Genomic DNA, 24,502 nt, shown 5'->3' with positions numbered 1-24,502 from the left:
AGTTGATGTGAATGGCTTCTCGTTGATTTGTTGCACCTTGATATCAACAACACACACTCAACCATTTTTACGTCATGGTGGAAATAAGCCGCTTAGCTTATGATGACACTATATACCAGTCTATATTAGATAGCATGCCTAGTATGCTAGATGCACTACCAACTGTACCAAGTGGCTCTGGAGATGAGTGGGCTAAGGTTCTAACTTTAAATAAGTCACATTCACGTACACTAGTACATGGTATAGCAATGGCAGAATACCTAAGGGACAGCTGTGCACCTCCAGGCTTAATTGTTACCAATGCACCACGCCTGTTCTTGCAGGACAAGGCATTTCTTAAAGATTGTTCCTTAATAGCCTGGAGGTGCACCAGGGATTGGCTAATGCTGATTACTAGCACGGCCAAAAGAATAGTGGACACCATTCTAATCGAAATTTAAGTTTTTAAAGCCTCTATTAGGATGACCATCACGCCAACTATGTTTAAGAAACAGCCGGACGAGTCTAATAAGAACACAAAAGAATTCAAGGACTCGATCGTACAAATCAAATTGGACAAATTAAAAAAGGATTTGTCTAAATTCAAACATGAACGGGTGTACCCTTATACTAGCGACACCTATACCCCACCTGAGTTTAGGAATAGTGGGAAACGTTTCGGGTCCAATTATTCAGGCTCTAGTTCGGATGGTACTGACACAGATAATACAAGCACACCGTCTTTTCAAAGAAGGGGTCGAGGGCAGACTAATAGATCATACTCTCATGGGAACCATCCTTCTAGTCAGTTCCAGCAATGGTGGCCACCTACAGCATGGGGGTATCCACCACCACAACATCATGCTTACCCACCACCATAGGGTCCTTTTCAAGGGTTTCCCAATGAATTTAATACTCAGCCTTTTTAGGGTTTGGCCCACGCAGAACGCGGGGAAGGAGACGACTGGCACAACAAACAGGGGTCCACTGGGAAGACCAATCAGGCCCCCACACAGGGACTCGGAGTCAGACCAGCAAGAATCTCCAGAAAGCAGGGCCGTCAGGGAACCAACCCTCATAGTAAATCTGTCTACTAAGGTATTAGGCCAAAATGAAGAACAAGTTCTGAATAAGGGGCTTGGGTTTGTCATGACCAGCAATGGAGATCCAATGTGAACTAAGTCAATTCTTTCGATAGCTGAGGCTCCATTACTTTTTTAAGAATAAAGACACTGATCAAGACAAGACTATGGAAGAAAACACAGGATTGAAAGTAAAATCCAAATTTCAACCTCCTGTGCACACAGTTCCCCCTCAGGTCTTAGCTTTTGAGAAAGCCGTAGAAGAGGATGTCTCTAAACCATGGAACACACAACAGAGATCTTTCAAGAATCTATCTGGGGTGGAGCACAAGGCACTGAACACTCTATCTGAAGATCAATCTATAACAATAAAGCCAACTGACAAAGGTGGTTCTATTGTCGTCTTGGACACCAGTGATTACAGATCAGAGTGTCTACATCAATTAAGTGACAGACACGCTTATATGCCACTACAACAAGATCCTACTGAAGATCTGATGAAACAGATCTGGAGTGTAGTGGAGGAGGTTTTAGTGGAAGGTTGGATTACCCACAATGAGGCACAGTTTTTGATAACCGAACATCCAGTCATGCCATACTTTTATATCCTTCCAAAAGTGCACAAGCCACAGAGGCCTCCTCCAGGGAGACCTATTATCTCGGGTCTAGGTTCGGTCCTAGAACCGCTTTCCACTTTTGTGGATTTCTTCCTGAGGCCCATTGTGCAGAAGATGCCTACCTACCTACAGACTATAGACGGAATCAGTTCTATATTTTAGAGTGACATGTCCAGCCGGACAGAGGTCCTTCACGTTTACTTAATAAACACAATTGCAGAATAAAACAGGAATACCTTCCACAAAACCCTGTGCGGTACACAAGCCTGTGCCCAACACTTGCGGGGTGTTGACAGTTGGTGATAGAAAGGAAAGGTTTTAAGGCAAACAAGCGTTCTTCTGTTTACATGTTCATTTCACAGAAAATATCAGGTCGCACCATTACAATAATTTAGCAATCAAATATCTGTATAAGGTGCTTAAACAAGTCGACGGCGTTTCGGTCCCCCTAAAGGGTCATGGGGACCATCATCAGGACAAACAATTAGTTGCCTTAATCGCTAAACCTCAAAATGCCAAGGTAGCGTTTATTTTGTATCTACTGAGTTGATACTCAGAACGGCCCGGACCAGCAACCCCGAATGGGACGTGAGTTGCCGTGTTACTGGATCGTAACCGGGCGACGCCAGGGTAAGCCGGTATAGACGGTCATAGAGATGTTCCCTGGCGTGGGAACATCTCTATGACCGTGTTTTGTGGAAGGTATTCCTGTTTTATTCTGCAATTGTGTTTATTAAGTAAACGTGAAGGACCTCTGTCCGGCTGGACATGTCACTCTAAAATATAGAACTGATTCCGTCTATATTTATTGATGCTGTACTAGAATGTACATGGGACCGATGTTGCTTGAAAAGAATTGCTCCCGAGGTCCCCTGTTGACTAAATTGGGGCCCCTTGTTGTTGACAATATACCTACCTACAGGACACGAAGGATGTGCTGAGAGTTCTACCAGAAATTGAATTCGATCCCGAAAGAGACCTACTGGTCTCTTTCGATGTGGAGTCCTGATATACCTCGATCCCCCAGGATGAGACCTTAGAAGTAGTTACATCCATCCTGGGGGAGAGTATTCTAGATACGATAACACCTGTACCTTTTATTATGGCCCTGTCTAGGTTAGCCATGAAGGACAATTTCTTCCGATTCGAAGACACGATCTATCTCCAGACCTCTGGGACTAGCATGGGCAGCGTTTTTGCGCCGAGCCTAGCTAACCTGTATTTACACCAGTTTGAACAGCAACATGTGTTCACATCTACCAACCCTTTCCAGTCATCGTTAGATGGTGGAACGATACATCGATGATGTGTTGGTAGTATGGAGAGGGAGTCATGATTCCATCAGAGATTTCCATCATTGGCTAAACAGTAGGAATCAATTTTTGAAATTCACTGTTGAGGCCCATAAAGAAAGACTGGTGTTTTTGGATCTTTCTATATATGTTACACCTGCAGGATTGCAGAGCGAACTATATAGAAAACCTATGGCGAGGAACTCCTTACTTTTGTATGAAAGCCACCATCCGAAAGCCTTAAGGGACAATTTGCCCTATGGGCAATTCTCCCTGTACGGAGAAATTGTTCCAGCACTGAGGATTTCAAGACACATGCCAATAACCTAACCACACAACTTCTTGAGAGACATTACCCACGCTTATTGATCAAGCGTTCACGCAAGCGAGCCCACAACAGCAACCGGGAAGTGCTGTTAGAACCTCCAGTTTGTAAAACTCCTTCGGACAGACTCACGCTTGTGAGCACTTTTAACACCAGAAGCAGTAATATCCAGGAAATAGTCCGCCATCATTGGCGAATCCTGAATCATAGTAATGACAAGATTGCTTTACCTCTGTTTGCCTTTAAAAGATCAAACAGCATTCGTGACCGCCTGGTGCATACTCGCCCTAAAGAGATATCTAGGAGAGTGGTAGGCACGCTGTGGAATCTACCACCAGTGGTAGGACACCACCGCTGTGGTGGTTGTTCCATCTGTTCCCAGACGAAACATTCCACCCAGGTTGACATAGGTACAGATCAGCCTTGGAAACAGTCTCTCTTCACCAACTGTAACAGTGATAATTAAATGTACCTGTTGACATGTCCATGCTCAATCAGATATGTGGGCATGACCACACGTAAGGGCATGACCACACGTAAAGTCCGAACACGCATGTTGGAACATAAGAGTTCATACCGCTGCAAGAAATCGATGATGAGTCTCACTAAACATTTCCTGGAGAAACAGCATGGGGAAGAGGATTTCCAGTGGACTGTCCTAGAAAAGCCATTTATACCGTCCTACACGAGCAATATCTCCAGATATTTGTTTGTGAAAGAACAAAAATGGGTTTACATGCTTCATACGAACGTATCCGGACTCAACGATGATATACCGTGGACCTCGTTGTAAGGTTCACTGTTCACTACAGTCAATATCTTATATATCGAGGGAGTCACTAGACCAGCAGAAGGCATTAAGATTCCGTGATTGTGTAATATTCTAAACCCTTGTGGGTTTATACACACTTTAACCACTGTCTGTTTGCAGGGCAGAATGATGCACAACCCTAGGGGGGGAACATCGTGTACAATGAAACTTTTACCCCGCACTACCATTACAACGCAGGAATTACAACGAAAGTCGTTACAACGACTTTCGCTGGAGGGCGCTGTTGGATAGGAAATAGTTTAATTTTCTATCCAACACCTTCCCTACTATCCACGGGGACTGGAGTTTGAATAGAAAATTAAACTATTCCACTATCCAGCGCCCCCCCACGCAAGTCGTTGTAATGACTTGCGTTGTAATCCCCGCGTTGTAAAGGCATGCGTGGTAAAAGCATGCGTTGAAATGACATACATCCCCCTAGGGAGTCATTAGATCAATAAAAGGCATTAGGAGACTGAGTTCCTTTATAACCCTACACCATTGAGGAGGCACACACACTCATATCACGTTTTGTATGTAGGGCTGAATAATGCACAACGGATTGGTTTTCTTTTTGATAAGAACAATTCAGTACTGAGGAGGTACAGAGGGCATTACCAAATATCACCTACCTTAGTCTAGCAATAAGGTCCATTTTCGATTTATACTTAGGCGCGCCACCCTCTGAGATCAAAGGCGTAGCTTTCATTGCTAGCTCCAAGCGAGTGAAAATATTCAGGTTCACAGGATAGGATTAATACTGGTACCTGATAACATGTATCATGACACTCGGTGACACATAACAGGTGACACTGAACGTTCTTTTAGGTCTAGTTATTATGCACTATAACTCAGTAGACAGTGTTGAGTTTGTGACAGGAAGCACCCTATTGCCTCGTAAACTACAATTATCTACGTTTATACGTCATTCTGTAGTTGCATGTGTTTGCAAGTGTGCAGATATTTCGATCCTGTCTGGAAGTTGGACTTATGTATAATGGGTTTACAACACACTGACTTATGAGTGTTTTGTGCTAATATGTGTGAGGAGGCTGTGCTGTGCCGTGTTTTAACATTTGGGACTCAGCGTAATGGGCCATGTATCATTTTGCACTAAAAACTACAACAGCGGACGCTGTGACGTCATCTTGTCGTTTTTGCTCTCGTGACCACGGACATTTCCGGGATGCACGACTAATAACACCGTTATGGAATACCAAGTCACCGAGGACATGAGGATAGCTCTACATTAAGGAATGGAGTTTTTAAGGGGCTGCTGGGCATTACAATAGGCAGTCTGGACCTATAGACATTGGAGTAGTCGCACAGCATTCTGGAGCGTGACGCAAAGTAGTCCCTGTCCCGGACATGGTATAAATACGCTATCGAGTCTCGAATCGGTGCCTCCCCCAAAGTCTCAGGATAGACCTTTGAGGTACCGACGGAGAGGTAAGCATGGATTTGATCCAAACTTAGATTTACAATGTTTGGGAATAGGGGTGTATTTTAATGTGGTAATTGTGCAGGTTTGTGGAGCCTGGTGCTAGACGGTGCTCCTTTAGTTCTAAGGATACTTAGCTGTTAGATGGAGTGTATAATGATCATTCTGACATTGGTACATTGATCATACCATAGAGCAAGCCACTATTTATGATCTGAGGAATATGCACGAAATGTGTGGTCTATTTCCTCATTACAGACACTACCTAGAGTACAGCATGAACTGTGTGTTATGAATTTCAGTGACACAGGTACATGTATGTCCACCTGGTGTACTCAGAGACTGAGAAGCGATTCTATCATTGCATCTGGAATGGATTAAGATGACTCGAATGACGAAAGGGCTTAACGGGGATTATAGGAGTCTGCTCGTGAGTGGATCTAAAATCCCCACCTTTGTTTGTCTGCTTCTTTTTTCCATAGAGCGGGCCTCGAATACCTGAGCACGGTCCAGGTGAGGTGAGGTCCAGTCCCCTGTCAAATTGGGTGAGAACAATCACAAAACCATTTAATTATGGTATGATGGGAGTACTGTGTTGGGAACTTGCGAACACCTTACCATGCTAATTCCATTTTTCTTTTATTCTTGCACCTCTTTGTAGATGTTCACTCACATTCATTGACATGGAGGATTAGCTTGTTACAGATTGTATTCATTCCAACCTTTATCATCATTATTTTGTATTACTTTTTCACTTGATTTTGTATAATTTGTACATTACGTGGGTAGCAGTAGCAATATTTTGAGAGCATAGGCCCTGATGAAAGCCGAGGGATTTATTGCCTGGTAGGCAGAAACATGTTGGCCTTTTTCCCGACAGATATTTGTTCTTACTGTCGTTTGCACTGTTCTGGTTTTAATTAGGGGATGTGCCCTTACTCCAATTAAAATAGCAGCATTTAGGACACATCATCCTATTTTAAATTCACAATTATTTCTGTTGCACTGCGTGTTTACCACTTTATCACTGTCTCAGCCATCAATGATTAGCAGTCATTTGGGACTCCATAAGTACTTGTGGACTAGATCCAGCTCCACTACCTATTGATTGGTAATCGGTCTCGATGATCAAGGGACCTACCATTTCATATGCTGGAGAACCATATGATATGACTGATCACCAAGTCCGTTTATGGTAATCCACTAATTGTTGGTTTGGATGTTGTCGACCAGTTTTATGTTTATTTGTTCCTACAGATGAGTGTCTTCCTTCTTCTAGGCTTTCCAGGGTGACTTGGGCACTAACTCACTTATTGGAGTTAAGGATAGCCAGCCAGATAGTTGGTTTAAAGACCCCTGTGTTTTTTGTGTTGACCATATGTTGAAATTGGGGATTTGAACCAGGAGAGGTCTTTAAACATTTTTCCCTACGATCCCCCTTCCCCTGATTGTTATGATAAGGCGAGAGGGTTGCCAGAGTGAGAGGGACTGAGAGTATGTGAAGGACAAGTAAGAAGTGACAGGGTTGTGGGTATGACAGGGAGAGGTGGCAGGGATGTGAAGCGTGACATGTGTGGGAGGCGTGACTGGGATCAAGATGGTGTCAAGGATTCGTAAAGTGACAAGGAGAGGACTGGGGCACAGTGCAGATACTCTCTGCTGCCCTAGATAAAATGTATTTATTTGCTGATTGTCACATTATCCCTCAGAAGAAAAGAACAGAGTACTCCCTTCGCTGCTAGGCAGCCAGAGTGGAGACAGCTGTGAACCCACTAATGCTAAATATGCCCAACCCGAGGATTGAGAGTGTGACAAGGGGTTGGAGGGTGACAGGGTCGCGGAAATTGACAGAGTTTGTGAGTGTGATAGGGACGGATAGAGTGTCAGAGGGACAGGAAAGTTGATAGGGATAGGAAGGGTGACTGAGCTGGGAAGCAGAGATGTCATCTCTCACTCTCTTTGGTGATAGGCGGCCAGAGCAGAGACAGCCAAGGTCCCACCAGTGCTAAATATTGCTTCCCCCCTCCACTGTCACAAGGTTCTCACCCCACATATCTTCCCGGATATCATTCGGTTATGCCAGAAGACCACTAATAAAAATAATGTCTAACAGAAATATTATATTCTAAATATCATTTGCGAATATATTGTCCTGCTGGTAATAGATTTTCTATTATTAGCTCCAATGTGACAATAATTTTGTAAACGATATTCAGGACAATGTACTTTTGTCAGATGATATTCTAATTATGATATACTGGTATCGTACCCTTCATTCAGTATCTGCCTTGCCCCCAATTTCCTTTCCCCACCTCAGCAGCTGCCCACCAGCCCCCATACCACTGCCTCTACCCCAGTGTTTGCCCACCCAGGCACTCCTTTGTCCCACTTCTTTCACTACCCACCTGCCTACTTTGCCCCTTCCTTCACATTTGTCATTTCTAAACATCCCCACCTTTATCACTATCCACCTCTTTCCATCATAAACACTACCTGCCACAATATCTATGCCTGAATTTAATTCACTACCCACCTGCCCCCTTCACTGCTGACCCCATCCTAGTGAATACTCACCCGTCCCACCTGTCAGCACCCACCAACCCGCTCCCACCCCTACCTCACCATAGTCAATATCTTCCTGCTTTCACCTCCTTAACCCAGCTTAACAAGCACATACCTGCCTCAACCTAGTCACAATCGCCCAGGCAAATTTGAGTCACTAATTGGCCAGGCCAACATATATCACTAGCCCATCGTCACTATCAACCTGACTACCACGCCTCAATCCCCATCTCAGTCACCACCCAGCTACCACTATACCCATACCACCACTTCAGTCATTAACCAACCACCTCCAAAGCCCTGTCCCATCCTCCTCTGCCTAGATGATCCGCACACCCCTTTCCCACCTTAGCCACTATACCACTTTAACCCACACTCCTGCCCCCACCCAGGCTGCAACACACCTACCCGCCACATAGAAAAACTGAAATAAGCCCTATCATTCCCAGAGATACTGTGCAACAGCACATTGTACACGCTTCTCCCTGTCTGTGTTGTAGGTCCATAGACACCAGTCTCAGATCCCCCAGACACATTTCCCCATAGCCTCCTACTACCTCAGTGTTTCCCCATCAACTCACCTCCTTTCCCCCTCTCACCTCGATGCCATCAGGTCCCAGGAGTTTAGGATTTATCTCCTCATGCACCCCATCCCAAACTGTATGAGCATATTATATCTTAAATGAAAGGATATTTGCCCGATGTCTTTCTGGTACCATAGATACTTTACCTGCAGCTTTATAGTCTTCTCCCTGACTATACTGCCCCACCTCTGCCCACTGCCAGATTATGACCCAGCCTAGACCATGCCAAAGCTGAGACGTTCTTAAAAAACAAACACAATGAACTCCAAAACATTTAGTTTAAAATTCAAGCAGTTCATGTTTAAAATTGAAACCTGTAGCGTCTTTCGCAGCCCTGGAGTATGCAAATGAATACGCCACACAAGGAGCTCTGCAACAGATGTCTTTATTCCTCAGCTTATGATCACATACTGCACGCATTGCATCATAACTTTCATAACCACACCTTAACACCTCCCAGCAGACTGTGTCATTCTTGTTTAAAGAGCGCCCAGAACTGTGAGGGTTCTCTCGCGCATAATATCCACGACACTAAAACTCCCATTTTGTTAAATAAAAAGTACAGACAACATTAGCATCATATTTTCTCAATGAGTCACAGAGGCGCTCACACTAGTGCCAGATGGGGTGGTGTGAGGTGGTTGAGGTGCATTTACCTTGATCAGGCACCGATGACATAGACTCAGAGGTTTGATTTGTACATTTAGGCAGGTTCGCCTCGCTCGTGATCTCAGGAGCTGACAAACATTGAGGTAGGTGTTTGAAGTGTGATGAGTCCTGTGTGATGGGCTTTCTGGGACAATGCCCTGTCACCATGTGTCCTTTTCATGTTATAACCCTCAAAGGGTTGACAGCAAATGGAGTATCCATTTTCCGATTCCGTTTTTTTTTTACCAGGGTCCAATCCCCTTCTCAAAGAATGTTTCCTGGGTGCGTCAGCGCTTATCACCATATGTTTTCATTTTGCACTTTTGAGAAGTCTCTGTGACATGAACATTATCGGCATTCATCGATTTGTCCGATGTCCATTTTGGTTGTTTGGTTCTGATGGCTCTCCCAAATAACAACATGGCAGGACTCTCACCAGTTGTGGAGTGAGGTGTTGATCGATAAGCACAGAGTGCTTGATACTAAGCCTGGGTGGTGAACTCCGCTCAGCTTGCGGAGTTTGCAGAGTTATCCACACTCCACGTTACGAGGAGCTCATGGAGTTCTGAAAAACTCCTCTCTGCCAAGCGTAATTTTTCTTCTCACTCGCGTTCGTCCACATCAAGTGGGCGAGCGCGAGCGAGGAAAATCCACCTCCCGCTCGGGTTGAGAAACGGCCCGTTCGCATTGAGAAAGCTGCAGCTCGAGTAAAAATATACTCAAGCGGCAGAAAGGAAAGCACCTGCTTGCGCTGTGCATGGTGGCGTTCGCAATGATTGCACAGTGCGGACAAGCATCCGGCACTGAAAATCACCGCGAATGTAATTTTTCTATTGCACTCTGCCACTTGCGGTGATCCGTGTAGCGTGGCAGAGTTTTTTTCCACTTCGCGGAGTTGTGCATAGCGCAACTCCGTAAACGTAGCCCAGGGTTGCTTGATACATGGTTTGGTTTAGATCAATGCCCTCCTTTGATGCTCGCTGGATTACTTTCATGAGGGTGCTCATAAATTGTTCACTAACAAAATTAGCCTGGGGCCAGAGAGGTGTACTCTTTTGATGCTTGACATTCGATCGAATGAGAAACTCCTTGGAATCTTTGTTACTGAAAGGTGGGCTTTTATCAGATTTGAGAATAGCTGGGATGCCCCATGCTGCAAAGATTTCATCAAGCAGCTTGATGACTTTGTCATCGGTTGTCAATGTTAAATCTTCTTGTATATTTAGCAATGAATACCATGTGGTGATGTTCATTTCCTAGAGGTCCAAAGAAATCAACTACAACTTTCTCCCAGGCATGCGCAGGAAGTTCAGACATTGTCAGTGGATGCTGTGTCACCTTGGGGGATAAGCAGTTACACAGGTGGCATGCTTTCAGCTCTTTCTCAACTTATTCAACTAGGTGAGGGAACCACACTTAGGGCCCGATGTAGGTAAATCTGATTTATCGACTCTAGAATACCGAATTTTACCGATTCGGTATTCTAGATTCGGTAAAACAGATGTAGGAAAAAATTCGGTAATATTTACCGAAGCTGTATGATTCGGTATTTACGAATCAGTATTTACCGATTCGGTAATTGCCATTGATTCCTATGGGCCTTGAGGCCCATAGGAATCAATGCAATTACCGAATCGGTAAATACCGATTTGGTAAAATTACCGAATTGACAAGGGGGACAGGGTGTCACTTTGACACCCTGTTGCACCCCTGATTCTGGCTTGTGTGCCATGTGGCACACATACATGCCCTAAGGGCATGTATGTGTGTCACATGGCACAGGTGTACATGCACAGATGTGCATGTACACAGGAATTAGTTATTTACCATGTAATAGTATTGCATGGTAAATAACAAATTCTTAAGGGCCTGTGGCACTAATTTAAGGGCCACCTTCATCTAGATTTACCGATTCGGTAAATTTACCGATTCGGTATTTTACCGAATCGGTAAATTTACAGAATCGTTAAAATTTGGGCCTCTACATCTCAGGAACCAAATACCGGTCGGTAACGGCCGAAATCGGCCGCTACCGACCGGTATTTGGGGACCTACATCTGGCCCCTAGCCACTCAGGGCTCTTTTGGTGGGTACAATGTCACAATATCCTTCATGGACTAGCTCATTGACTTGCTGTCTCTGGCTTTCAGGTATGATGATTCTCGAGCCTCTCAAGATGATACCTTCACTGGTGATGGATAGCTCATCCTGAACATTTTTGATTTTTTTAATTCAACATTATCAGAAAAGGTGGAATACTTTTCCTCCAAAATTGCATTGTAATGAGATCTTTGAGGATGAGCAGGTCTTTATCTGCTAGCAGCAATAAGATACTCCAAAACTCAGTCATTTGTATCAGAACAAACCAACATGAGTTGAAAAAGTAGTAATGTACCTACAGTTCCCTTCCAGCTTGAGTTGAAAAGGCTCCGTTCACCTGCATGATCATGTCCACACCTTGGGGGTCAGGATGTCTTTCTCTCTCCATTGCTTTGTTGGCCTGGTGCATATCAACACAAATGTGCACTGCACCTCCACTGTCCTTTTTTGGCACCACCGCTATGGGCAAAACCCACTGCGTAGGTGGTGCAGTGTTCAATGATGTCATGCTTCAATTGTGTTTCTAGTTCCTTCTCAATATCTTCTTGTAGGTGAAAAGTGACCCTGCTGAGTTTTATTTGATAGCAGTTCCTGGCCCACATTGTCACATCGTCCAAGATCACAGTCACCCGAGTCTAGGTTGAGCCTACCTCCCCCAGCTAACCAAGGGACAAGGCGGGGACGCAGCCTCATCATTATACTTAAAAGCGTAGGACCTATCCTGCAGTGCAGATTTTGTTTGATAGCGGTTCCTGGCCTTCATTGCAGCATCACCAATGCTCGCAGTCTCCCAAGTCTGGGCTGAGACTTTGTCTCTCTGGAAACCAAGGCGCAAAGCGGCCTTCTAGTCATGCCGAGAAGCGCAGGACCTATCTTGTAACACGGTTATGTTTGATAATGGTTCCTGGCCCGCATTGTCGAAGCTTACAGTTGCCCGAGGCTAGGGAGGGACTACGTCCCCAACTAGCCAAGGGGCAAGGTGGGGCCGCTGCCTTCTCATTGCACCCATGATTGCCCATAATAGGCCAAGCCAGGCCTACCCTCTTTCATCTGTACTCTGTTGGGCCTTATTGCTGAGACCTTGTAAGTTCACATACCTTTTGAACTTTTGCTGGTGCATTTGTTTTGTTTCTTGTCATTTTCAATTGGAAGGGCTTGGTGAGTGGTTGATGCTGGTATAACTTTGGACCTAATAATGAGGAAACCGACAGCACTTAAAATGCCCAAAATTCTAGCTAATGCTAAAAAGTCAAGAAAACCTGCCAGCCCTATCACCAATGCTGTCGAGAAATGTACATTTTCTTGTATGATTAAGATTTATCCTGGTAAACTAGGGAAACCAATCAATGGTACAAAATCAATACTGTTAAGAATTGAAAAAATGAGACTGACACTACATAGTACACTGCGCACGGTATAATAATATTCATATGTCGAGCAGGAACACGTACGTTATGTATAGGAGTCACAGAACTGGTATACAACATACAAAGTTACATAAATGAGTGCCATATACTAGGTGCATTACATAAAACATAATCCAATAATCTAGACACTTGACATTAACACAATAAACAGCAAATGTATCTCAGTTGGGCATCCGTTCATCTCTGGTTGACATGTTCAAACATTTACCCTTATTCCTTAGGTGTAAGTATGTAAGACATTAGGACAGTACACCTGTTCTTATCATCAACGTTTCGACCCTTAATGAAGAGTGTGTACGTACAACACATCACAATGGGTCTTCTTTAGGACTAGGAAAATTCAGAACAGCCTGATATAAATTGTTACTGCATCGAATTTGGTGAAGATGGATATGGATCAAGATATCCATGATTGTACCTATCAGGGAGTCTTCACTTGTACCAATTTTTTCTGTATTATCTTGCATGCATCGAGAATTCCTAAAGCGTTTCTCTCAGTTATATGCACTTGGGCCAAAACCAGAAGCTATGTAATGCTCTCTAGTCTCAAGATCCAACTGGATTCTTTGATGTTTGTGGTGAGGGAACTAATCCGATTCAACCCACAACACATCTGAAAAAGACAGAGGTGTTTTGTACATGGCACTTGTATATGGCACTTATTTATGTAACTTTGTATGTTGTATAACAGTGCTGTGTCTCCTATACATGACTAAACTGTTCCTGCACAACATATGAATACTAATATACAGTGCGCAGTGTACTATGTATTGTCAGTCAAATTTTTTCAATTCTTATCATTATTGATTTTGTACCATTGATGGGTTTTCCTAGTTTACCAGGATAAATCTAACTTTTTCAGGAAATTGTACATTTCTCAACAGAACCCACTGTTGGTTTATACTGTCAAATTCCCCAGGTTTGTTGAGTTACTAGCATACCCCATTATTGTTAATGGTCTATTACCAATGCTGAAAGAAATTGCACCTTGGATGACATCAATAATCTGATAGAGGAGGTTGAGACAATATTGAACACTGAAACAACCAACTGTAGAGGTAAAATACATTCTGCAGTAGTGCCGGAGATAGTCAGAAAAAGCAAGTTTACCCTTAATGCTGCCTGCAATGAAAATAGTAGCTTGCACACAGCTGATTTGGGCACTTCAAGCATACCTAAAACACCTCCAAGAGCAAACAACATGGAATTAGAAACCAGAAAGCCTTCCACTTGTGATTTGTTGCGAACATTGACCCAGCGGCCGCTGTCTGCCAAAATTGATATTGTCCCTAGCATCCCTTGTTCTAACAGGTATTCTCCCTTAACTGCCATGGTGACAATTAACCAGTCACTTGCTGTATCCATAGCCCAGTCTTTTGTCCCCTCTGCAGCCAAGGTTAATACAACCTCTATACATCTAACTGCTACTACTACCTTGGCACTCACAGATACAGATACTTTCCTCACACTACATCGCAAGCTGGATGATTTAAAATGTTTATTTACTTCATTACTTGAACAAACTGAAAACACACAAAATAGTCCTCTAAACAAACACAGTTGTGTGTTACGGTACATATTTTCTCAATAAAGCTGTGCATTTGTTGGACAACGTAAACGCCAAAACTGTGAAGGACTGATTCCCCATACACCATCAGGATATGTTAGCCTAAGTCCTGCTAGCACACAATGCACCATCTGTACCCCTAACCTGGTAAGGTAACAGATAGAATTTGCAACCTCAGAACATGACAGCCCTGACTCCTGAAGGTAATCATGAAAGCAGATCTACAACCCTCTTGTTTGGTAACTCATGTATACCCAAAGAGAGCCACAAGAAGTACACTTGGCATTTCAAAATGTAATGAAGCAATATGATTCTTGTGTAAGATATGTGTGATGCAGTTTTTAATTTAAGGAAGCATAGGAAAGTAATTAGCATCTCGAGAATGGTAAAGAAAATTAACAACTAAACCATTGTGCTGTTACGTAGATTATATGCCCGCATATAAGTGCTGTTATATTTTGTGCTCCTACTTAGCGCTACCTATCATAGTGTGTCTAAGGTGGGTGAATCTGCCAGAATCCCTGTTCTAACTCCCTCATTACCTATGGGTCAGTGTCATCAGGGAGCCCATCTTGGTGAAGAGCAGCGCCTCATCCCCTGCAGGAGGTAACCTGGAATCAGCTGGGGCGGAATTCTGGCATGGGGCGACCTCAACAGTGTCAGTAAAATGCTCCTCTGTCTTAACAAAGGAGTGATGTTGTTTATATAATAAACTTTACTCATATAATCATGCAGCAGCCCCAGTCAGGCCACTATTAATGATTCTTTCTTGATAGCTCTGTCCCCAAGTGGACAATAACAAGCAACAGCATTTTGCCTTTTGAACTTAGCCCTTGTACAAAATATTCAAGGCCCTCGATAATATGCCTATGAAGAATTATAAATGTAAGTCAAGCCATTTCAGAAGATATTATCCTGCACAGGCAAAGAAGCAAATGTGTGTCAAATGTCAGGGTTTAAGAAAAGATGGCAACTTTGAAACGTGAGCATGTAAAATGGTGGTGTACCTACTAGGGCCTAAATGTGACCACGTGACAGTTGTAGATGGTACTGTTGATGGAGGATTGCTGGACAACTGCAGGGGTCTTTGGCCGGAGTAAATTCCACTTTAAGGGAGACCTTCGGTCCCTCAGCCCCAAAACAGATACAGCCTTGAGCCCAGGGCTATAATTGTAGTACCGGATGTCAAATGTTCCCCGTGGGCAGTAAGCCCAGTCAGAGCATGGATCAACCAAAGGGAGTTCTGTTCCCCCAGCAGGATTTGGTGGATCGCAAATCCTGTATGCCAGGTGTTAGATCATCAGATCGCCGGCATGGCCCTAGATCCCTTCCTACCCATTGTATTAATGGGCCTATTGAGCACCTTACTTCTGGGACAAGAGAGACACCCGCTATTAGACACTCATACTGGCATCGTTCATACTCTTCAAGTGATACATTTGAAAGATTAATATATTTGACTCTGAAAGCCAAACTGGCTGCTGGTGCTTATGAGGATACAGAGTCTTTGACCAATAAGGTCACACACTGGAATTGGGTGAAACTTGATTGTCTTTCCATAGTAAGATCTGATATTGAATATGACAGATGGTGCAATGCAGGGGTCAAGCTAGCTCAATATAGGGTAGGCAGACAAAATATTGAGTTTTAAATATCGACATACAATAATGTCGATGTTTAAATATCGAAGGGACATAATATAGAAGGTAAGTTATATCGATATGTTTAATATCGATGTTAGTAATATCTATGTTACTAATATCGATGTTACTAATATCGATGTTAGTAATATCGATGTTACTAAAATCGATTTTTGTATGATTTTTATGTATTTATTATGTATTTAATTTTTATTTATATAATTTAAGTACATTTTGTATTTTAGTGCTGTAGCGGGTTCTGGGTTTATAGGGGAATAGGGCGAGAAGTAATTTAATTATAGTAAATTAATCATTAATTATTAGGAATTATAAAGTAATTTTAATTAGTTGGTCATTAATTTTAAATAATTGATTAATTGATAATTATGTTCTGTAGCGGGTTAAGGGTTTATAGGGGAATAGGGTGGGAAGTAATTTAATTATACTAAATTAATTATACATTTTTAGGAATTATAAATTAACTTTAATAAATTGGTAATAAATTTCAATTAATTGAATAATTGATAATTATGTTCTGTAGCAGGTTATGGATTTATAGGGGAATAGGGTGGGAAGTAATTTAATGATACTAAATTAATTATTAATTTTCAGGAAATATGAATTAATTTGAATTAATTGGTATTTCATTTTAATTAATTGGTAAGTAATTTTAATTAATTGATTAATTGATAACTATGTTCTTTAGTGGGTTATGGGTTTATAGGGGAATAGGGGAATAGGGTGGGAAGTAATTTAAATGTAATTAAGTAATACTTTATTTTAATTCATTGTTTTGTTAATTATATTAATGTTAATTAATTATTAATTTGTAATTTATTATTATTAATTGGTATTTGTTATTAATTTATTTTTACTTAATTATTTATTTCTAATCATGTTTTTAATAATTATGTATTGGTATTTGTAAATAGTTGATATTTATTTAATAATACATTTTTGTATTATTTTAAATTATTAATCTATTTATAAGTATGTTATTTTTACCTTCTACGCTATCCAATAGTTTTCCTACTGTTGCACTTTCTGGAGTGAGAATAGTCATTTTTACCCCTACGCTATCCCACACTTTCCCTACTGTTGCACTCTCTGGAGTGGGAATAGTAATTTCCCTACGCTACCCAACACTTTCCCTACTATTGCACTCTCTGGAGTGGGAATAGTAATTTTTACCCCTACACCATCCAACACTTTCCCTACTGTTGCACTCTCTGGAGTGGGAATAGTAATTTTTACCCCTATGCTATCTAACACTTTCCCTACTGTTGCACTCTCTGGAGTGGGAATAGTAATTTTTACCCCTACGCTATCCAACACTTTCCCTACTTTTGCACTCTCTGGAGTGGGAATAGTAATGTTTACCCCTACGCTATCCAACACTTTCCCTACTGTTGCACTCTCTGGAGTGGGAATAGTAATATTTACCCCTGCGCTATCCAACATTTACTTACTTTTTTAATTTGTTTTACATTTTGATTAAATTTTTGTTGTATTATTATTTTATGTGTATACATTTATTTGTAATTTATAATATTTGTATTTATTTATACGTTATTAAAAGTATTTTTAAAAGTTAGTATCAAGGAAGTATTTACTATGTATTATATTTATGTTATTAATTAATTTTGTTATTACATTATGTATTATTTATTAATTTTAAATATAACATATTTTAACAATGCTTATTACATTGATAAGTATTATTTTATTATATTACATATTTTGTTAATGTAAAAAAAGCTATATATTTTTAATAACGATATTTTTTACATCGAGTCTTTTTTCTTCTATATTTTTGTACTTACCTTGTTAGAGATAGCATGTCGATATTTTTGTAATCGATATTTTTGTTGCGATATTTTTGTAGGTAGTGTAATGACAAATTTCTACGTATGTTTTGGTGCTTCTGTCAGTCACCAGGTCATTACGTACCACATCCTTTCTCAGTTCCAGAAAGACACCACATTTCACAATACTTACCCAAGAAAGGAATAAACACTGACAACATATAAGACCATTGCTGAGGAGCTCGCAAATAACAACAAGTCACAACACCTCCCTTTCCGAGAGGGTAAACAACGCATGCTCCTCCTGGCAATGTAATTTAGACATCCCTGATGGGAGGCACTTTCCCTTCCGGATCAACAATTACCCATCAGAGGGGAATCGCCCATCCCTCTGTAAGTACTTGGTAAAAAAGGGTCTCAACCTTCCCTCACAAGGAATGCAAAAAAATCATATGCTCTAGGGTTTCTTTATTACATGATAATAGGATGACAAAAGAAAGAAATAACTAAACATCACAGTAAACATTAGCAGCAATCATCAGCACATAGATAAATAAAAGCATAGTTAGATAAAGTTAGATATACATAGAACACCTCACCATAATCTTAGGCATCTTGACATCTGAAGAAGGGTCCGTCTCTCTTTCCCTCTCTCTCTGGTTGTGTCCGGACTCTCTGGTGCACAAACACGACTGCACGTCTGCAATGTGATGTATCATCAGACCGCCAAAACACCAGACCAGCATCTCAGCTCAGCATCTCAGCATCTCAGAAGCTCTCTGCCTCTCAGAAACTCTCTGCCTCTCTCTGCCGCTCAGAAAACTCTCCATCTCTGAATCTCCCCCTCTCTCGGACCCCCTTTCTCTAATATAGTGCTCTATCCTCTATCGAAGCTTCTGGAAGAACCCGCCTACCTTTCTCACAAGATTCCTGTACTTTTCCACACCAAGCACCCAACAGCAGCTGGCCAAGCTTTTGTTCTGGCGCCAATGCGAAGAAGGCACATTCCTCCTGATAAGAACTGGTCTGCTCTGGTTCACTGCCGGTGAACAACACATGTAATCTCAAATATCACCTCTCACCTACAGAGGCTCAGAAGATGGCTGCAGTTTAGAATATGGAGTTGCTCAAGCATAGGCCTCTACTACTTGGAAAGCAGAATAATATTAGACCATGTCAAAGCCAATAGGCTAAAGTCATAATTCACCTAACTCAAATAACACTATGCACTTAATCCCTCAGTATCCACTATGGAGCACATGTGTTCACCATCACCAACAACTCTGCACCTCGACATCCCACACCTTCTATTCTTTGGCAAGATTATTCTAATGCAAGACCATCCTACATTAAGGCTAAAGTAACATAGCACACTAAAATCAGTACACAATGGTGGTGATCGAGGGTCATCACAGATCATCAGACCACTAAAGTGGCTCATTCACCACAGGTAGATATTTTTGTAAACAATATTTTGTCAGAGATTCCCATATAGTATGCCACTGACCTGTTGAGTCATCCAGCGGGGATGATGGAAGGATGCAATGTCCTCAACTCCCCTCTATGCTGTCACGCAAGGAATGAAGCAAGATCACTACCCTGTGTATAAGCACATCGAGACGTTAAGGGAATGACTTTCCACGTGGGAGAAGCTCAAGGAAGAGATTGTCAAGCACTGAGGGAACATTGAGGAGGACCTTAAATCCTGCCCTCCATCAGCATCTGTTTACAGGCACCATTTCCTGTAACCACCCCGGAGGCTTCTGTAGCATGTAGTTCAGCATACTCACTCGTCTACCAGTCATACTACAGTAGGGTAATGAGGGGATAGCCAGGATGTGTGTCCCCCGCATATGCATGAGCCTTCCTCCAGACACCACCATGACAGCAGGCTCACTAACATCTGATTACGTCCTGGTGTCACTAAAAACAGAGATGTAGGTTGAAAGGCTTACAAAATTTTGAACTTCGCACTTGTCACTTTACAGGGCCTTCTAACTCTAAAATCAGGTTAAACGTTTCTTCTCCAGCGAACCAGACCACCACTGACTACTCAAGGTATCTTTTCAATGCCTTGAGGCATTTATCCGACCTAAGGCCCCCAGTGTCTGAACCTTCTGCATGAATTAATGCATCATGCCTGAACTTAATTGATTAACTGAGGCTACATTCTGAGTCTGCTCCATCAGCTACTTACACTAGGACGATCACTGCAGTTTTATCTGGTAACGCTGGCACAAATGGGCATTAAAATCTGAGGCTACAAGCGGAAAAGGACATCTCCAATATTAGTGGCTCTGGTTTGGTACCAAATGTGCGATTGGCTGAAGTTCACCATCCTAAAGTGATGTGCGACTCACAAGCTGATTTTTCCATGATTTCGTGGAATCTGGCAGAGATTAAACTTAAATTAGTTGACACTGAATAGAGTTCCATTATAGGGCCCTATGATGTATGAGTAATTATTCCAAGAAACCTGGACAGGGGATAAGGTGTTTATCAATGGCTTTGTGACATAAAGGGGTCGATTACGATTCGGGGAAAAAAAAGTCCGTACGATTCGTATCTGGAGCCCTCTCCATACGAATCGTTAACATGCCGTACGACCCGAGAGTACGATCCGGACCGGGGTATAAGGACGCGATTTGTACGGTCCACGTCAGGTAAGGGCGATCCGTACAGTAAAGCACACAATCACATACACACCGTACGGTCCGTACACCCCATGATCGCGGGGGTACGGTCCGTACCCCTGCGATCGCAGTGTGTACGCACCGTACAGCCAGCGAACATGGGGTACGGTGCATACACCCCTGATCGCAGGGTATGGTGCGTAAACCCCATGATCGCGGGGTACGGTGCGTACACCCCATGATCGTGGGGTACGGTGCGTACACCCCAGGATCGCGGGGTATGGTGCGTACACCCCATGATCACAGGGGTACGCACCGTACATCTAGCGAACATGGGGTACGGTGCATACACCCCATGATCGCGGGGTACGGTGCGTACACCCCATGATAGCGGGGTACGGTGCGTACACCCCATGATCGCGGGGTACAGTGCATACACCCCATGATCGCAGGGGTATGCACCGTACCCCTGCGATCATGGGGTGTACGCACCGTACCCGGGGGGGGCGTTCCGTACCTGTTTCGAGGCGAACTCTGCTTTTACGGCTGTTTTCAGCTCCCATAGATAAAGGATCGTACGGTGCATACCCGACACAAATCTTACTTGCTGGGTCGGAAAAACAAGCCGCGAACCATACGGATGTCGCGTACAGCGGGTTTCCGAGGGAGATTCATACGGGGATTTGAGTCGTACGTTCTCTGTACGATTCGTACGGAGTCCAGCTCCTGGTACGAATCGTACTTCGTCGTACGTACGGGGGACGTTGCAGGGTACGATTCGTATGGGAAAACGCTCCGAACGGCTATTTGGAGCGGTTTTTCCCGAATCGAAATCGACCCCAAAATGTGGAAGCCAAGTCCCCGGGAAAAATTTGGGCAGGCTGCTGGGGGGTTGTTAATTTTAGTTAAAGAAAATGTTTTGTGTTCACACACACTATTGAATGTTGATTTCCCTGATCGAATGGGGATCTTCCTTCAACTCTCTCTCTGGTCTTAATATGATATTATTAATGCTTGTGTAAGGTCTGAGCCTGCTCGTAATGATTCATCTGGCTTGGTTTTACTTGATGCATTATTTGATTTACAACAGCAGCATACAAAAGTAATATTGGCAGGGAACTTTAATGTATCCTTCGAGCCCTCACCTTACATTACCGTGCTAATTGAACAAGAGGATGAATAATGGAGTATACCTCGTCTAACTGGCAAATTCCAACATTACTTTTCCACTGATGCCCTCCAATTAGCATCTATAATGGTTGGTCGGGGCCTAAGGGTGTGCAATTGGCGTACCTGCCACGATTTGGAATGAGCACACACTTTAAAAGGGGTCCCCATTCAAGTGTTATTGATTATGTTTTCCTTGATGTAAGGCTTTGGCCCTTGCTTGCTGACATGAATCTCAAAACCCTGAAGGATAGTTGCCACACCAATGATTAAATTGTTATCTGGGGATGCCCTTGAAAGGGCTCTAACCACTTTCCACACCATGGTACCGGACCCTATTCTAGTAAACAACCATAGGAGAGACTCCTGGTCACACGTAATGTCTAATTGTAAATTATACTCAGAGATATAACAATGGTTTGTGGTTTTCTATCTGATTATTAGGGTCTTCCTGTCACTGCAGTCCCTATTTTTGACATCCACAAACAGCTTTTAAACAAACTACAGGGTATTTTCTTCATTAAAAAAAGTAAACCGTAAGCAAACTCCCTGTGCGAGACAAACAAAATGGTTTGATCCCAAGTGTAAATTAACTAAACAAATACTGAGGACGGCTGTCAAAAAGTGTATAGCATAGATATAGTGGAGGCTAGTCACAACTGTAAAGCGGCACTTGCAAAAGCCAAGAGTGAATGGGATGAAAAGAAATGGCAGCATTTAATGCATGCCCTCAAAATAAACTATAATAGATCCTTTTGGCACACAATATCACACTGGAGTATAGACAAAGTGAGCACATATCGATATCATATACAGCCAGAGTGGTAGGTCGCCCACTTATTCACGCTCTGTGCTCAAGAGAAATGTGATATCCTGTTGTCTTGCGTAAGGACCCGAATAACCCAGATGATGTATTAAATGTAGTTACAAGGGAGAACAGTGTGACTTTTTTTAGTCTAGAGGATACTCTAACTGCCATTACTCAACTAAAATCAGCGAAAGCCCCTGCACCTATAGAATACCTGCCAATATGTTTAAATCGGAGCCACAAATAGGAACTAGTTATGTCAATCTTTTATCAAATGACATTTCGGCTGTGGGTGAAATCCCTGAGTCTTGAAGGGGGAGGAGATAATTCCTGTCTTTAAGAAGGGCGATGCCTGTAGTCTGTCCAGCTATAGGCCCATAAGCATAATTGATCACTTAATAAGCTGCCCAATTGAATAGACAATAAATAGATTCTGTCCCCACTCCAAGCTGGCTTCCACAGAAAAACTAGTATCTCTGATCAGGTCTTTAGATTTGTTCTCTTATATTGGAAATATGCACTGCTGAGCACATAAAGATTATATGCAGCTTTTAAGATCTGCAAGCTGCATTTCGCTTGTTCCCCTCGAGAATCTCTGGAGAGTGCTGGCAGAAATGGGAGCTGCTAGTAATTTGATTAACCTCAGTGCAAGGTTACATGGCAGGAACCATGCTCAGGCCTGCTGGGGCAGCAGGGGTGAACTGACCAACCACATTCCCATCTACTGTGGTGTAGGTCAGGGGTGCATTCTCGCCCCCACTCTGTTTACATTTTATATCAACGATGTGGTGGAAGAACGTATGATCTGCAAGAACGATTCCCCTGTTTTAAGTAGTAGGGAGATCTTCATACTTCTTTTCGCAGATGACTCACTTCTTATTTCCAAGGCTCCGATGGGTCTTCAGAATTTGATTGATAAGGTCCTGTGATTTTGCAAAAACAGATGCCTAGAGCTGAATGAAGCAAAACCCAAATATATGGTTTTTGGTTACCGTGCAGTCAGAAGTTGTGCAGTAAAGGTTGTTAATGAATATTTCGAAATGGGTCCACCTGGTTCAATTACCTGGTTGTCCAATTATCTGACAAGTTTAAGTGAGAACTCCAACTTAATAAAAGCTCCCATCTAATATTGCATAGATCTAAGCCAATCCTCCCATTACACAGGAAGACCCACTCCTGCTCAATATCTCCTTCGCCTGAGGTGTGCCATGCTAAGGCTCAAAGTGCAGTGCTCTTTGGAGCTGAAATTTAGGGTTGTGTTGACTCTCAGAAGCTGGCTACAGCAGAGAACAATTTGATACGATCACTTATTTCAGTTTCAGTTTCAGTTTGCACTACCCTTTTTCCTCTTTTCCTTGATCTAGGTATCTATAGAATTTCTGATATGGCACAAATGAACCCTTTAATATATTGGATACGTCTTTGGTCTATGTCAGAGCGAACAGAGGATAGGGATTCTTCAGGGGAACTGATGAATGTGAACAGTGCTATAAAGGTCCCATGGCTTAAGTTTGTTTTTAGCTGGTGCAGGAAGCTAGGTCTAGCGAAACTAAGTGAAGACCCTGGAAATATCTGCATGGCAGAGGCTGATGGCCTAAAATTCTGTGGAAAAGTAAATTTTGCCATGTTGTATGTGCCTACGTGTTCCCCATCTTATGTTATATGTGTATGATCGATATGCATGTATTCCCCTCTGATCGATTAAAGACGCAATCACAGTTGTGTCCATCTCTAGTATGTCAGTTTCCAGACCTCGTGAAAACAACGAATATTAGGCCTATGTAAACCTACGTTGCCACATTTTACAGTGTGCACGTTAATTCATTGAATTGTCCCCGTTTCTAGGCCTCAAAAGGGCCCGGACTCAGATTCAGCTCCTGTCTCCTGAACCCTCTCCGAGGAGCGATTCAGCCCCCACCTGTATCCCTGACCCTTAGCTTACTTCATGCCTCGCAGTGCCCGGCCCGGCCTGGCTCTGCCTCCCAGTCTGCCAAGAGTATGTTATGCTTCTAGT

This window comes from Lissotriton helveticus, chromosome 8 (genome assembly GCF_964261635.1).
Source record: "Lissotriton helveticus chromosome 8, aLisHel1.1, whole genome shotgun sequence".
NCBI classification, from domain to species: Eukaryota; Metazoa; Chordata; class Amphibia; order Caudata; family Salamandridae; genus Lissotriton; species Lissotriton helveticus.
This window is presented reverse-complemented; position numbering follows the sequence as displayed.